Source organism: Orbicella franksi, chromosome 11 (assembly GCF_964199315.1).
Source record: "Orbicella franksi chromosome 11, jaOrbFran1.1, whole genome shotgun sequence".
Classification (NCBI taxonomy): domain Eukaryota; kingdom Metazoa; phylum Cnidaria; class Anthozoa; order Scleractinia; family Merulinidae; genus Orbicella; species Orbicella franksi.
In genome coordinates, this window is record NC_138155.1 from 11602224 (window position 1) to 11618719 (window position 16496).

At 36.3% G+C, this 16496-nt stretch overlaps 1 long non-coding RNA gene across 1 annotated transcript; it reads right to left on the bottom strand.

Annotated features, from left to right (window-relative positions):
• Positions 1–10996: 10996 nt before the first annotated feature.
• On the bottom strand, positions 10997–14631 carry LOC145460255 (uncharacterized). The gene is made up of 4 exons (XR_014039820.1): positions 14429–14631; positions 13995–14062; positions 13152–13226; positions 10997–12557 (listed from the first exon to the last, which is right to left on the bottom strand). It is a non-coding gene; the product is annotated as an uncharacterized LOC145460255 (long non-coding RNA).
• Between the last annotated feature and the right edge of the window lie 1865 nt (positions 14632–16496).

Genomic DNA, 16496 nt, shown 5'->3' on the forward strand with positions numbered 1-16496 from the left:
ACCTTGTTTTTTTGTTGTGTTTTTTTTTTTTTTTTTTTTTTTTTCCTTTTTTTTTCCTTTTTTTTTTTCCGTATTTCCGAAGTGCATATTCGTGTTCCACGAACTCATTACACGACTTAGCTTGTTGGGGAGTAACATCCTGGTTCATTACAGATTTAGCGGAATCCTCTTTCCTCGTATCTTGGCAACTTGTGTTTGCCCCACAAACAAAGCCAAGGACTACAAATACGTGTGGTAATATATTTATTTTACCCCGTGCGATGATCGTCTCTTACATACCTCGTACTTTTCTCCTTTAAATCAAGTACTGAAGGGAAGGGTCTTCTATTCGGTCAATAAACATTTTGAAACCAAAGGAGATTTACACAATGCAACTTTTGTGATAAACAAATTTTGAAAATGTGGACGCCATGTTTGTGGGCATTTTACTGCGTGATCTCGCGCGCGACTTTCGCGTAGAATTTTGAGAGCTCGCGCCATCACGCGTTTTTCGAAATCAGTTCGAGCGCGGTCAAAAAACTATAGGGAGCAACCTTAAGGCTATTCCCCAGTATTGCATTGCGCATCCCTACGGCGCAGAATTTCACGCGTGATTAGCGCGCGCGTATTAAAAAATGGCGGCTTTTTCTTTACAGCTGGACCTCGCCATAGAGGTAAATCATCATTTTCTCGCAAACGAGTGTGGTGACCTATCATTTTTTTTTTCCTGTTGTTTTGAATTGAGTAATAAATTTCTCTGTGTAAAATAAATATGGACCAATTCTCAGTATAGAACAAAAAGCATACGTCGGAAACGTGAATTTAGCAAGCAATCGTGACTACAATCATGGTGCTATTATAAGGATTTATATGGGTATAAACAAGGTGCTGTTGCTCCTAAACGAAGATGGGGACCCCTCATTTTTATTTCAAAATTTAAGTTCCTATAATATAAACAATCAATAGGCAAAGTTTCACAAAAATCTCAGTGCGGGTTCTATTTCAGTGGAATGACCTTAAATCAAATCATCTTGCTTACTATTGCGGCGGCAATGTTGAGCGCGCGTTGAACGCCACAACATCGTGTCGTGTGCAAGTTGCTTGCGACAGGCCTAGGATCGTTTGGAGAAAAATCGCATTTACGATAAGTGCACGCGCGCTCATTGGCTAATATACATTGTCAATTAGCGGACAGAGGCATGAATTTGTAGCCTCGTGGATCCACAGCTACTTTGCAATGTTATGACGAAATTCATTGTCAATAACAGAATAGATACATGAAAAACTGACGTCAATTTGTTAATTTGTATGTAGATTTATACTTTTGATCATTACGTATTTGATCGGTAAACTTGCGTAAATCGGATCACATTGACAAAATGTACCGTACGGTCTATCAGAAACGTTTTCTTTATTAATTTATTATTATTATTTTTATTATTAATATTATTATTTTTGGTTTGAAAAAAATAAACGAAAAAAGGGCGCAATCGATGCTATTTTTGCGGGTTGTTCATAATGTTGATTTGAAGTTAAGGAGAACAAGTTGAAAAGCTTTAACAAGGAATCTACTATCAACTTACACAGCAGGGGTGACTCGTGCGGCTAGTCTTTTTAAAAAAACTGCGTTCAGTTTTTCAAGTGGGCCACTTTAAATGCAGATTTCAAGTTTTGTTTTTTCAACTGAAATGATCACGACAGTTGCAATAAAGAAAGCTGCACAAAATTGAGAATAAGTGCATGAGAGTTTACAGATTGTATTTATAACGTCTGTCGATGCTAAAAGACCTAGTACCTGTCTTTCTGATTATTTCTCAAGCTCAACAAATTAAGACACGTGTAATTCTAACTGTGACGGTGTTTGGAAATGTGTTATTTATTGGAATAAGATTTTACAATTTTATCTTTTCATTTTCTTTTTAGTTTCCAGCCAATTATTGGACCAGACGATTGTCTGAGGTGAGCAAAACAAGAGCGGGTACCAGTTTTATCAGCGCCATCCGAAAGATATATAGTGGTCAGAAATTGCACAAAAGATCTTGAAACAGTAAGGAGGTGTTTCAAGTGTGGCTGCAGCATCTTGCTTTCCTAAATATTTTTTTCCTTGTGAGGTCCTTAAAAAAGGTAAGAATCGCTTTATTTCAAAAGCATGGTTAACAAATGATAATGTTGATCTCTCTTACAACTGCCGCATGGGTCACGCCAAGGACACGAATTCTCTCGAGTCAATCAAACCTCCTTGCTTAGTACTGCGACGACAATGTTTTGCGAGGGTAGAATGTTACAACATCGTCTCGTATGCAACTTGTGTGCGATAGGATCGCTTGCCAAAAATTGTATACCATCGAAATCTGTATTTACAACATTTTGTATCTAGATTTGCACTTTTACATATTTCAATTGGTCAGTACATTTGCGTAATCAGTTTACGTTGACACAAAGTATCGCGGGCTCGAAGGTCTCTGCCAAAATCTTGTTATTTTGTTTCCTTCTTTTTCTTTTTGAAGAAAGTTGAATTGAACGATTAAAAGGCACTGTCTACGCTATCTTTAAAACATTACACAGCTGTGATGCGGGTTCTTAAGACTTGCTCAGAATGTTTCTTTGATGTTTAGGAAAACAAGTTCAACAGGTTCAACAGGGAATCTATTATCAATTTTCACAGCAGGGGTAGCTCATGTGTAAGCTCGTGTGTGAGTGTGTTTAGAGAACTGCGTTCAGTTTTGACATATTTTATAAACAAGTTCAAGACTATATCAAAAACCTGCCACAAGATCGTATTAAATGCTTAATAACTCAGCTTGATCGAATTTCACCTTCAAATAGTTTTGTTATTGTCATGTAAATCTTGCCAAATGTGTGAATAAGATTATTTGCTCTCGATTTCTATCGCGTAATAGTCGTTCAAAACGTTATCCAAATCATCTTCACAGAAACTTGGGAAACGCAAAGAAGCGGCCACCGTTCCGTAAACGACCGTATACCAATAGGCTACTAGCCCACTGGAGATAAGGAAAAGATCAGTCAGATCAGATCAGTTTTTCCTTATGTCCTTATGTCCTTATGTCGTCATGTTAAAGCTGTTATGTTGCTATTATGTTTTTGTGTCAGGATGTTCACACGGCAGATACACCGACATAACGTCCTTCTTAAATCGTTATGCTTAAATCGTTATGCTGTAGATCTGGCTTAAAGGAGATCACTCCAAAAAACGAATATTTTTTCTCAACGTTAACAAAACCCTTGCACTAAGTTTAGCCACTCACCGAAGTTTCAGCCTCTAATGTGTAGGTTTTCCTTATGAAATTCGTCTCCAAAGAAGCCTAAAATTCGAACATTGTTACCGCCATTTTGGACAGTACTCAGCAACTAGGCCGCGTTTTCGTGACGTCTTTCCGTCCGGGAGATTTTGTCCAAATGGCTCCGAAGAGCCTTTTAACTACCACTCTGGGTTATGGCTTCCCTTGAGCCATATTATTTTGGGCCAAACATGCTCCAAACTCCGAAATGATAAAAAAAAATATATATATATATATATATATATATATATATATATATATATAAAATAAATAAATTTTGCTGACCTTGTGAAGGATGCCAAGCCAATAGGAGGTTTTACTCCTTTCCGCCAATTTCAAGTCCGACGGAATGGCGTCAAGTAAACACGCCGTGGAAGTCGCTTCTCTCGAGACGAATTTCTTCAGGATAGCGGGCACTTCAGAGGCTGAAACTTCGATAAGTGGAAAAGCTGAATGTTTACTTGCAATAGGCGAAGACTAAAACATAGGCACGCAAGGCATGCAAGAGTTTTTTTTGTGAAAGTCTCGGAGATAGCAGCATTGGGTTAATTTGACAAGTTTTTTCGGTTGCGATGTACAGCAAGAAAGGAACTGGTAATTTATGGTGTACATGCGATGTTACATGAGTAATGGTAAGACAACTAAATAGTAAGCCATAAAATGTTTCACTGAACAAACTACAGTAATCTGACACGTCTCCCGATTAAAATAGATACCACCTTATTTTCTAACAGGCAATTGATTAGTTCCTTGATACATTCCACACTGTGATTTGTGTGACACGCGCACACGCATAACTCACACACTCAAAACTCAAGGCTGATCTCGCTCATAACTAAACTCCTCAGCCAAACCCACAGAAAATGTCAAAGTAAGCCCAATATATGAATACGTCCTCCTCTTTTATAGAAGAATAAATATGGCCGTTCTAAACTGTATCGGGATGAAATCGTCTCACATACTATTTACCTTTACAACAAGAAATTTGATTGGCTGTTTATAGTAGATCCGATCTCATTGGTGTGACATACATACGTCTCTCACTCACTCAGTCATCCATTGACCCGTCCATAACATACCCAGACGCGCCGACTTAGAGATATTTTTTATAAAAAAAATAACTCAAAAACAGGACGACAGGAGCGAGGCTGAGCGAGTCGAGCGACTCCTGAAAACATGATTACGAGGCTGAACAAGGGCGTAAAAATAACGGGGGTGGAGTCCTTTTTAGTGCAGAGTTCACTGTTGGGATGGTTTGGGGTTTGACGTCGCTAAAGCACCATGGCCTTAAGGCACCATGGCAATATGGCACTATGGCCATCCAATTAATTAATAAGGTTTACAGCAAGGGGGGGTTTAGGATTGGGTAGGTACTTGTGAGCACTACGTAAAATGGGTGGTGCATGTACCTACCTTACTTCTTTGATCACTTCAAAAAGCTATATATTTGTTTCAGAAAGTCCCTTGCTCTCCTTGCGGTACTTTTCCCTTTAGAACAAAACCAATATTTGTTCTAAACGTAGGCGCGGATTAATAGGCGTTAGTGTCAACTACATATATCAGTTGGAAGATACATTTCATACAAGATCACACACTAACGTTGAGCGCTTTTCCTTGTGGTAGAACCCTAATAAGTCACACGCATGCGTTCTAGCATCGTTAGCACGATACAAGGATGTTACTGTGACTGAGTGTCTTTTGGAATTACGCCTAACTTGGTTCAAGAAATATCATCGAGTGTTTCCAAACTACACTAGTGCCTTTATTTCATCCTTTAATTGTCTCCATCAAAGAGACCAAAATGTTCATACCCGCAGCAGAAACTCTCCCGAGTAAGTGGCATTAAAACTTGTCAAATTGAACAAATAACCCAGGAAACTGCTCAAATATTGCTGCAGACTCCGTGGCACCTATTGAAAGCATAAATTTTATCAGTCTTTGAGGGGAATCGTTCACCGATGAAGGATATAATCTCGGTAAAGTAGCGTTATTTACTTTCAATACCTCTCGTTGAAACGCTCCTCAGTTGTATTAATCGACCTTGTATTAATCGATATCCGTGTGTATTTTAAATTTAAGTGGTTTTATTGTTAACGCCAAAGGTGGCAACAGAACGTGCTGTTCCGTGACAATTTGATAATTATATTAGTTCCTGTTTATCGGTCAAAAGAAAATTTGCGTTTTAAATAAAGCAAATCGACCTTTTTCCATTTCTTCATCCGACATTCAACTTTCTTCCATTTATCCCCAGCTGTGAAAAGAATACTAACACATCTTCCGTGTTTTTTCTAGAAAACAAGAGTTTTAGGTTACATACCTTTGCGAGGAAAACAAAAGTATCAAGTTACAAACGTTTTCGTGAAGAGTAAAGTTGTCACGTTCGCTACTTAACTGTATTATTTAATTTAAAATGAGCAAAAATCAACGTCAAAAACTACAGTAAAATTCGAGAGCTGTCTTGACAAATGGTAATTAATTGTAAGTTATTCTTCGACTGTGAATGAAAATACACACATCAAACATACACACTGCTAAGATTATGTCTCATCAAAATCCCTAGCTGACTAGCGAGGTCAATACAAACCAGGAGTGAATATCAGGGGTTATATAGGAACTGTGTCATGAATACTGCGTCAGAGCTATACATTACACTCTGCACTATCTGAGATTGTCTCACTAGTTTGTTCGTAATCCGTCTTAGATTTCCCATTTTTTGGTAAAAGTTTTTTGGTATTTTCACCATAGGAAGAATTGTGGCCAGGTATCCCTTAATTTGCGACATCGTTGCAATATGAATGAACGAATGTTTTATTTCTCATTTTCGGCAACAAGGAACGCGCGAGGGATACACGCGGGGAACGCACCAGGAAATGCAACCTCGATTTCAGGCATCGGGAAGATCACAGCAAATACACGGGTAAGGTAATTTCTCTCATATCTTTCCCGAGTAACCGTTGTGAGTTCCCATACGTTTGCCGTCAATCGTTTTACCCGTGCGTTTTATTGTGTTTACGGTGCGTTTTACCGCGGGTATGTCGTAATCGCGTAAGTCGACCGCATCGTGTGTTTCATCGTGGGTACCTCCTGGGCTGACTGCTTCCTCCCCCGAACAATCGCTGTAGTTTCTGCTATCCATGAGCTCTTCTACTACACTCTACGTTCGCTGCGCGTTCCCTTCTTTTTACCCCGAGTTCCTTCCGGGCGTGTTCTTCCCCCACCCCACGTTCCCAGCGAGTTCCTGGTGGGTTCTCAACTAAGTTCATTCCAGCATTCATTCTAAATTTCATAATTCGCCAGGTAAGTGCCCTAATGTGTTAGCTTGTTAGTTTCTCTGACAGTTAAGCAGAAATGTCATCCCTTTGGTCTTCTTAAGCCCCTTTAATTTATTAAGCCAATAACCAATATGTGAAAACGTTAAGCAAGCGTAGATGACTTTGTACAGACAGGAGAAAATTGAGTACGAATCTTCGCGAAGATCAAGTTAACAATGGACTTAATAAAAAACTTTATTTAAGATACAAGAGTAATAAAAACAATAAATTTGGCCAAAAATTATTCGTCGTAGCGTTTAGTGTGGTACAAGGATGAGAGAATCGTGTGATAAAAAAGATGTAACCGTACGTTAGTGTATGTTTGAATGTTTAAATGAACGCTTCGGAATTCATTTAAAAACGAAGGCTTACACATTGATCGAGAACTGTAAAAATGTGAATAATTTTTGAAAAATTACGTATTGTGTTTAGCTAGCTCATACAGGTTCACGTGAGCTCCCTATGAACAAAGAAAATGCAAAACTTTCTCAGAGTAAGGCGTACAAAGGGTGTTTGTCATTAAAACTCGTGACGTATCTGTTAGCTGATTGGTCTAATTTTATTTTGCATATTCATGATGACTATTGCTGACCTAAGGTGATAGTTTGTCATTTTAAGATGTTTGCCGTCGGAGTAAGATGTGTACTGTTCCCTTCTACAAGAGAAGCAATATTTTTTCTTTGCAGAAGAAATGGCGTCCACATTTTGGGAAGGATAGTCTGTTGATACCCATTTCTGTCAATGGTTAGTATCAATTTTTCCGATTCTACCTTCGTAAGAAATATTTCAACCAAAAATACCGGCTCCAAGTCTTACCACGTGCGCTTGCCGGACTCGGTTTACGTTTCGTGTCGAACGTTAGAACAACCTCATGGCTTAAGTAACGGAGTAAAACGTACGTTAGCAGTTAGTTCAGGAACCATACCATACGCTTAAGTCTGTAGCTGTTAGTTTTACGAGAGTTTGGCTTTCTTCACGAAATTGGCGTTTCTTTGTCAAACTTTGCCTTGTACTTGTCTACGCGCACTCGTGTTTAACAATTCACTGTGAATCCTTTTATTCCTCGTTTACTCTTTTCAGTTTCTACACTCATGTTTGTTCCTTACCCAATTTTCATCTCTTCTATTTTCAGGGATTGTCGGCAAGACAGGAGTAGATCGAAAGGATTTAAGCAGGGAGGATGAAGACGAAGTTGAGAATATCACTTTAGAATTTGGTTCAATTGAAATCTTTCCGATAAGAAATGACAGTTTTGTGACTAGAAAAGTTATATTCGAGTTCAAAACTTCGTAGTCTAAAATCTTTCAGTTCGGTAGTGATTGTTAATTACTTCTGCCATTTTTGCCGGAAAGGTTTCAACCGCTTTCGAGTTATCATTTAGTACATGTTTTCAAATTGTGGGGAGTTTTATTTCTTGGATCGAGCGATTATCAGTTTGATTGAAGTAAATTTTATCGGTCGGTATTTGCATGCTTAATTTATTTATCTTGTCAGATTCGAGCATTTTCCATTTTTTTTCCTTTAAAAATTCCAAGTTGTTTTACAACCGCTCAACTCTCCTAAATTTGAAAATACGTTACTTCGAGATAACGTTTGTTGAATATTTTAAGGTGGCACTGCATGTTAAAATCAAACCGAGATAGCAATTGGACTTTTGTATCTATTAGTTACGTGATCATGTCAATCATAACAAATTCTGTTGTGATATAAATTGGGCACACAATTCAACGTTGAATTTTAATTTTTCTTGTCCTCCAAAATCGCATAAAGCACTGAAGTCTAACGAAGGCCTAGTTTCAATTTAGAATGCGAATTGTCCGTTGGAGGGCGGTGCCCTTGCTTAAAAACAAGATCACATGACTGTTCAATAAAAATTGTTTCATTTTGGAGGCACATCTTACTCTGTTTACCTATCAAACGCTTCAAGTAACCGAAGAATTATTTCTACTTCTCAAATCTTAGCATTTTCAGACACGAAATTAAAAAGTCTGTTTCAATATTCTTCGCTTTGCAGACGAATTTTAAATATTTAGATTTTCCTTTTTCTCCCAAAAGGGTCAACGAGCTTCTAAAAAAGAAACAAACACGCTACTATTAATTTATGATGTGAATTGTAAATGTTGAAAGAGCAGCTTCCTTGCTCAAAATGTATTAATCAACCAATTCCTCTGAAAATACTGCAGCTTGAAGCTCATTAAAAGTGCTCAGAACACATATCAAACAATTTCTATCGTTTCATTTGTAATTTTGAAACACCAACTTAATCAAGGAATAGTTGACTATTCGTTAGTAAATTCGATTTTTCTGAGTTTTTGCAAAATTTGTTGACATGATCACAAATTATTGAACACTTTTTTCCTTATTTCACTCGGCTTTTTTTTAATTCTTTTTTTTTTTTTCGGTTTTTTATGTACTTGCAGTAAAATGCGTGAACATTTCTTTTGACGTTTGTTGTGTATTGACATGCAGAGCCACCTTGAATAAATAATTTTGGTAGAGGATATTTGGTTTCTGCATCGATCTTCGTATCAAGAAAGGACTTGATTTATCGGCAAATATTGTTGTATACATTTCCGTACGGAAAACGGTCGGTTTATTTCTTCGGAAGGGAACTAAACGTATAAAAATCAACCAGAAACCAAATATATCCTCTTCTTTAACTTCCAGCGAGGCTGTAATTAATTATATCTGGTATCAAGCAACTCTTTCCATTAGCACTTTTCGAAAAATGTAGGTCTAATTGTCTGATTTTCTAAATTTTTTGCTTTTATTACTATCAGATCTATTACATTTTTGAAATGTAGCTTTAATTGTCGGAGTATTTTAAAGCTATCATTTGGACTGCCAAACATTTTTACTGAAAGTTTTCACGACTTGATCTGCTGCTTTTCAAAAATGCAGCTCCAATTGTTTGATTGTTCTAAAATGGTATTGCTTTCGTCCGCAACTGGCAGACATTTTTACTAAAAGTATTTGCTATTTCATCTTTAATTTTCTAAACTTGGTCCCAATATTGTTTGATTCTTTAAAAATTTTATCGCTATTACATTTATCATCACGAACGTAGCTCCAATTATCTGATGCTTCTAAAATTTTATCGCTATCGTTTGCTACGGACAAAATGTTTCCAAACACTTGCTATTAGCTCTATTGATTCTCAAAACTGGCTTTAATTGTCTGATTGTTCTAAAATGTTATTGCTTTCGTCCGCAACTGAAAAATATTACGAAAAATATTCACAATTTCATCTTTGATTTTCTAAACTTGGTTCCAATTGTCTTATTCTTCTAAAATTTTACTTCTATCGTTCGCTACGGACAAAAGTTTTCCAAACACTTGCTATTAGCTCTATTGCAGTTTCAAAGCTGTAGTTTAATTTCCTGATTCATCTAAAATGTTATTGCTTTCGTTTGCAAATGACAAAACAAAGTTTTACAACAGAAGCCATAGGATATGTAGAGATACATGTTAAAGCTTGATAACCAGACATTACCCTTTAACACCTCGCTGGAAGTAATTTCTAGAAGATAACGAAGCAAGCCATGAACAGTTTATCTCAAATTGGCCTATAATTTGTTGGGTATTGGTTTTTCATCTCTGCTAAAAGTTACGAAAGTTCTAAAAATTTCCAAATACTAGGACCAGACTGAAGTTTTCGCTTTTTTTTTATAATTCGTTGAAGTAATCGGATTCATGGCTTGCCTTTGCTATCTTCTTGAAATATATTGCATGATGATATCATGTTAAATAGTTACGCTGTGGATTACGGGCAGCCGGAAATCTATTTACAGAAACGGGAGTAGCAAGTTAAAATCTGTACAACTGCAACGTTTCTACACAACATTGAGAAGGTGGCGACGTTTTGGAATCGCTATAGTTAAAGAATTTATATAGTTGGGGCTCAATTTACCCGGCTATATAAGTTTTCTTAATTATTTCGATTTAGAAATGTTTTAACCCTCTCGATGTTTTGTAGAAGCTTTGCTGTCGTGCTAATTTTAACTTGTTCTTCTTATTTCTGTAAATAGGTTTCTAGCTGATCGTTGTCTTACGGCTGACTATTTAACAAGATGTCATCATGGCATATACCATCTTGAACACAAACAAATGCTCACTGGATTCCAAACCTTTTTTATTTTGAAAAACTCGAATGATAAGAATCACAATTTTTCCGTTAGGTTGTGTTCAAGATGGTATATGTTAAAATTTTTTTGGCGGGAAAAATTCAAGGGGTACCCCCTTAAAATTTTTGAAAAAAAGTTGTCAGGGGAAACGCTGTGCAAATTTTTTCCAATTTTCCCGCCAAAAGTCTTAGTATATAGAGGGCAAATTTTTTGATGACACAGTTGTAATTAATTTAATTGAATTTCACTTAACTAATTAACTATTGTTAGAAGAAAATTAAAGATGAATAAAACAATTGAAATGAAACACTTGTTGTGAGTACTTTAATGTTTGAAATATTTTATTTACTTAATAACGATTACAAAAAAAATACACATTGGAATAAAAGATTACATTTACCGACTATTGAATTAAGTCTAAATTTAAAATTAATTACATTCTTAAAAAAATAATTGGCGCATGCGTATTTTAGACGCCGTATTTTTTCTAAGTCTTTTGGCGGGAAAATTAAACAAATGTTAACAAAAAGTAATTTTTTTAAAAATGGCGCATGCGTATTATAAGCGCCCGTATTTTTTTCTAAGTTTCTTGGCGGGAAAATTAAAAAATTTTGACAAGTGTTACCATGAAAGCAAATCTCAACACAATTTTGCAAAAACAATTTTAATCTTGCATACAGTTAAATAGAAGAGTAATCATGGGCTTCTTACACAAACTTGAGCATTTCAAGACAATTTTTGATCATCTTAGTTTAAAAAAACGTCTTACAAACAAGAAGAATTAAACGAACGAGATTATGGGAAAACGGTAACGCTATACTACAGAAAGGTTTCCTGGAATTATTTCTTTGAAAAGCAACCATGAACGTAAATTTGAGCTTCCAGACAATGTTTACTCTTCTTAGCAAAACGTTCGAAAACAACGCGAGACGAGAGTGTATGTGAACTGCAAAAAACTTTGAAGCAATACTTGGATAAATTGTGACTTTGAAAAAATGTAAAGCTTATCTCCCTCGTAAATGACTCTGTGAGCTCGAAATTTGTACGTATTCTATTAAAAAAATTCTCTAAAATTCAATTTTGGTTGCAATATTTTGACAAATACAATTCATTCCTGTAAAATTATGTGGCAGAATAAAGAGAACAACGTGGAAAATATATACGTCCTTGAGTTATCTTTGTCGAGAAAAATAAGCTTTTGGTGAATAAGCACGGAGGCTTGCTACAAAACTAATTTTACCTCATCGAATTTGGACGTGAATTTTAATTTCGTAAACAAGACAATTAGAATTAGTGAACAGCCCAGTAAAAAACACACACGTACATTTGTAATTTGCCTATAGAAATAGTTTCTGGTTGCGATGTTTTGACAAACGGAGAATCAATCCGCTTAATTAATTACACTAGTAAAATAAAATAAAAAATTGCTTTCGAACACGCGAGCTCACAGACTCTGTTTACAGAGAGATAAACACGAAGAATCGCTCCAAAAATGATTTTTCCAAGTCAAACTAGGGCTTGATAATTTTGTAAACAAGACAATTAGAATTGGAGAACAGCCCTGCATTTAAACAAGCGAGTAACTTTGGCCTTGTAGATGGCACCTAACAAATTTAATCTTGTCTTTTGAATCTTGTCTTTCGAATTTCCATAATTCTGCCGCTTGAATCTAATCTAATAGTCTGTCTTACTTCGCTCCCTTGTGTATTATTCCCAACTCCAATATACTGCATCCAAAGTTTTGCCTTCTTTATTCCTTCCTCCCATATCTTGCCTCCAATGCCTGGGCATTCGTCCTTTTCTTCAATGCATTGCTTTCACAGAGTGTATTCACTTGCGAAATCCTGCAAAAAAAATAAATAAATAAAAATAAATCGATTTAATGAACAAGTTCTGTAGTTGTCAACAAGCTGGTTCGCTATACAATTTGATTGCCGATTCATCAAACACTAAAACATGCATAAATGTATTAACTTCCCCTAATTACCAAATGTTTACCCCTTGCAAATATCAAATATCCATTATCAAACGTGATTTATTGGCGCTGTTCAAATGTGTGCAATAATTAAATATATTTTGATGTCTATCCAAAAATGCATGCTTCACAACATGCTTCTTTGCGTAGGAGTACACGGCCGATATCATCTGAAAGCCCGGCCCGAAAGATTGTGTTGTTGTAATATTTTTAGCAAGAGAAAATTTCAAAAAAACTTTTTATTATGGTTGATCCTGGCTGCGGTCCCTCGATATTTTCTTAATCTATGTTATTCAAACCAAACAAAGTTAAATTAACTGAAGAGTTATAGAATTTCCAGGCTACAACACTTTGATATCACGAAATCGCATTGACAATGGGCTGCCTAAAAGATATCAAAGATTTCAGTTGTATGGCTACTTATTTAAGTTAAACAAAATGTGAATTGAGAGCATTAACGTACCACTGTTTCTTAATATCAAGTTATGTTCCAACTCGACAGGCATGAAGACATCTCAGCTCAGTAATTCCGTCCTATCTACAAGATAATCAAGAAAACAAGATAAGGGACATTATCTAAGAAATAGAAAAAGCGCTATATTACGAAAAACAAACAAACAAGTAAACAACTTAACAAACAAACAGACAGCTTGGACTATTGCCATCTTAGACTACAAAATTTGCCCAAAAAAATCCAAGGAAATCTTGGAAAGCTAAATGTCGAAAGTGATGCAAGAAACCTAAGGCTGCAAAGGTTTAGGAAGAAACTTGACAAAGCATCGTGAAAAGTAACAGCTAAACGAGAAAATAAAACCAAAAAATTTGGTCATAGCAACCCATTAATACATGGTTGGCATGGAAACGAAATGTTGATTCATCGCAATGTCTCCAGATCAAGTTTAGGACTGAAAAGTGGTCAAATTTATTATTTCTTTTTCTGTTTTTGTTTTTGGTCTCCATATGTTCTTCTAAGTTACACTGCATTCAGTCAAATCAACACCGGCATTTCTCTCCCACCCACCCCCCCCCCCCCCCTCTCTCTCTCTCTCTCTCTCTCTCTCTCTCTCTCTCTCTCCCTCTCTCTCCTCTACACTTAAATTACATTACATCCGGATCAAGTTCTAATTACTGACTACATGATCAATAGATTGTAAAGTAGACAGGTTAAGAGAATGAAGAAAAACATCAACAAGGGATATTGTCGTGATAAAACTATGAAATTCTTAGAACTAGCATGAAAGAAATGTATGCTTACTGGTAAGGAGAATTGAAATATCAAGTTTCGGTAAATAAATTAAATAGTTACCTGAGTAATGTCGTCATAGTTGGCCTCGATCATTGGGATACCCGTTTAAACCTGATCCTTCTGCTTTCCTGGAAGAAAAATAATGAACCAGAAAATTTAGCATTAATTTTATTGAAATTAAATGAATTTTTTTGCCTTATTAGGCCTCTATAAAAATTCTTCTACTTTCAAAGTTTTCATGGTTAACTCCTGATACCATTTTGTGATTTTAATTCTACAATTGATTGAAGCAGTTTTAAATTCATTCTAAGTGGCAGAAAATTAGACCCATATAATATATTCTTTAGAGCATCTCTAGTGCCTAGTTATTAATGTGCCAACAAATATATCAATTGTCACTTGACCATTTCCTGAAGCATTTTATGCAAAGTTTTCGTAGTAACTGAGCTACGTTACCTCTACAAAATAGTGTTACTTTCGTGGACACTTCATACCTTGAGGACAACTTAGCGAAGGAAGTTGTCATTCATTTTGGTTGAAACACGTGCTTTCCAAGTTTGCTTGAGTTACAGTTCTTGTTGCACGTATTTATGCCTCACAACAGCTCTGAACACTCAAAGACAATCCCGAACTGAAGTTTGATACATTTTTCGTGGTAAAAGACGAAGCCAAAGTTGAAGCTGTACGGGTTTAAATTTTAAACATGGCCGCTTGAAGTTCGACACGAAGAGTGCAAATCGACAAATTTGAATAATTTGCAATTTAGATTTCCAAGAGTTTGCGACCACGCACTGGATAATTGTTGCCACCATTTGATTGGCTAGAATTCTCATTGTAATTACGGGCGGGTTATTCAAAATATCTAAAATGTCCTTTCTAGCATCGTTCGAGCTAGGAAAGGAAAATGGATTTTCGAAATAGGAAAATTGACCATTTTGGCTTTTAGTAGAATCGTTTACTGAATAGAGTGAGAATTTATATGTTAAGTTATGTTTGAGGAAAACTCGGTCAGAGAAATCACACGATTACCGCGATGTCATCGTTTTCGAAACGCTTCGTCTTCAAAATGTTCTCCGTCCGCACAAAAACGAATCGAAAAGCCGGTGTTTTCAAATTCCTCCAGTTTGAAAAGCGTTTTCGAAAAGCTCCGTTTTCGTGACGGATTAGTGTGGACGGTAGGCCTAACCGTAGAAATAAAGTCCTCTCGCGTAGCGTGGACGGGGCCTAACTCGAGACTGCTGGAAATGCTTATCTTACTTGAATTCCGGGGCTAACATTTGTTCTTTGCCCAGCATGTCGTCAATTAAAGTCCTTGCAGTTTCTTTTAGGGTGTAAGGAAAATACATGTATAGCCAGTTCCTACAGCGAAAAAAAAATTTAGAGTAATACCGAGCCCATTTCCGAGTTGCCTTAATCCTTTCTATCAAAGCGAGGCCTGGTGCTCAACCATTCAAATGAAAATGAGTTTGATTTGCATGAGAATGAAGTCATTTTCATATGAAAGGATAGGCACCAAGACTTGCTTTGGGGAAGGTAATTCGGAAATGCCGTGTTGACTTCGTAGACTGCGCTGTGACAAACAGTCAAACTATGAAATCAAAATGACTGGGAGAATTAGGAAGCTTTATCTATTCACAATGCTACGGTCAGTGACCATACCTTGAAATTTTTGCGCGCAATATTTCAAAGAGTAGACGCACTTTGACATTGTTTGGCGCAATGTTTCAGAGAGATATTTGCGCGCAATGTTTTGGACAGAGAACGCAAAACTTGTTGAGCACGTTTTACATGATGGAAAAATAAACATAGGCACGCAAGACGTGCAAGAGTTATTTTTTTGTGTCTGTGAAGTCTCGGAGATGGGAGCATTCATGGAACTGTTTACAATAAAGATTTGGTTAATTTGACAAGTTTTTTGCGATGTACAGCAAGAAAGAAACTGGGAATTTATGATGTACATACGATGTTACATCGGTAATGGTAAGATAACTAAATAGTAAGCTATAAAATGTTTGACTGAACAAACTACAGTAATCTGAAACATCTCCGGATTAATGTAGATACCATCTTATTTTTTTCTTTGATTCGTTCTTTGATAAAACCCACACTGCAATTGGTGTGACACGTGCATATGCATAACTCCCTCACTTACCGATCACAAAGCTCCTCCAAACCCCAAGAGGAATTTTTGCTCAAAAATACTCAAGTAAAGAGACCTTTTCACATTTTATACGAGTCGTAAGTTTACCCTTTTTACACAACACAACACAACACAACACAACAACACTACTTCACCGAAAATAGAAAGAAAGAGAAAAAAAACCTCTCTGACACATTGAAAGTCTGATTTAATTAAATTGCACTTTAACTTGGTGCCACGCAGTCTTCAAAGAACATTTGAGCAGTTTTGATAGTTTTTACCTTTAAAAATATCGAACTGAAAAGAATGTCATAAAATGCCCATCAAATAAAAATAAACTGCTACTGCAGAGACGTAAAAACCGTCCAGAAATGAAAGCTTTTTTTGTTTAATATCCTGTGATCAATAGCTGATAACTTGTC